Consider the following 1,604-nt stretch of genomic DNA (forward strand, 5'->3'; position numbering starts at 1 on the left):
TTTATTTACTTATTATTTACTCTATATTTCAAGGTTATCAAACAGGGTTAGGAAATACAAAAGTAAGACCGATAAAGCTGGATGTGACACAACACTTTTGGAGTTGGGAGTTGAGCTTGCCCAGAACATGTTGCAAGCAGAAGCAAGGATGGTTTAGATAGACATTACATATATCAATCCCCTCCTTCTATAAAGAAAGAACAAAAACCTGCAGGAGAGATAAAAACCCCAGAAGACGAAACTTCAGTAGCACAATGATGATTCACAAAGAAAAAGGCTCGGGAATAAAACCTTTGAAAGAAATCTGAACAACAAAGGGTTCCTGAAATCTGGTGGAAATAAGAACATTGAAGATTACTGGTGTCTTACACGTGGTAGCGAATGGTCAAATTCTACCTCAGGGAAGCAATGCGTGCAATGCATCAAATGCTAACTGAAAAGGCACATTAGAGGTGCACAAATTAAAGTGCTCTTTATGTAAGTGACCTTTGTAAAAGAAAATGACAACCGGTTTCCTTTGGATTTCAAAGGATGTACTTTTTTTATATTTTGCAACACTGTACCCCATGATTTGTAACAACTTACCCAGCATATGGGGCAAGTTGTATACAAAATGTTTTTCTGTTATTTTCTCTTGTGTGCCATAAATTAAAATGTATTTCGCCGTTTTGTTACATATAATGAGCCTTTCCCATCATAAATTTGTTCAAGTTTCCTTCATCAGATATTGGATTAGAGGTAAAATTAGTCAAATTATGACAACCTGCCCCGATCTCCCCTAAGGAAGGAACCGTTGCATTTACTTTCTTCAACGTCTTGTGACCTTGATATTATACAGCTGCCCATGGTTTAGTCTTAAAGAATTTCTGATCAGAAGCAATTTTCGAGTTACGTCGGATCTGGTAGGTTACGTACATATCTAGACCTTAGTTACAGGCTGGAATATGTGACAAAAGATTAATTATTTATTAAGCATACTCCAATCGGCACCAATACCTGTTGACGTTATGATGCCAGATAATTACCAATCATTTATTCATTCCTCATAAAGAATGAATTTCCATAAGAATAAAAAAATAAAAATAAAACTTAGTATCTTTTTTTCCTGAGGAAGTACTGTCCGTATGTAGTGTGGATCCTTGCACCTACTGCAAAAGAGGGGATACCACAACAGCCGTTGCCCTTGTCCCTAACACTGCCTGCATTTCCCCTCACTTAAATGGATGACTTTACCTCTCTTTAGCGTTGAGGGTGAAGAAATTGTATTTGTGTTGCATTGGAAATATCTGAATAAATACAAAACTGGAGAATGGGTGATGCAGATAGAGGAGTTCATAAATCATGTACTGGTACAGCAAGTCTCTCTCTCTCTCTCTCTCTCTCTCTCTCTCTCTCTCTCTCTCTCTTATATATATATATATATATATATATATAAAATTCATATATATATATGGAGAGAGAGAGAGAGAGAGAGAGAGAGAGAGAGAGAGAGAGAGAGAGAATTACCTTACCCTGTGTTAACAAGTAAAGTATTCAGGGTTTTCAGAATCTTGCTTTGAAATGAAACTGAAGACTTCACATTAAAGGACAGAATAGAGGGATCT

The sequence above is a fragment of the Palaemon carinicauda genome, chromosome 35, assembly GCF_036898095.1.
Source record: "Palaemon carinicauda isolate YSFRI2023 chromosome 35, ASM3689809v2, whole genome shotgun sequence".
In the NCBI taxonomy this organism is placed as follows: domain Eukaryota; kingdom Metazoa; phylum Arthropoda; class Malacostraca; order Decapoda; family Palaemonidae; genus Palaemon; species Palaemon carinicauda.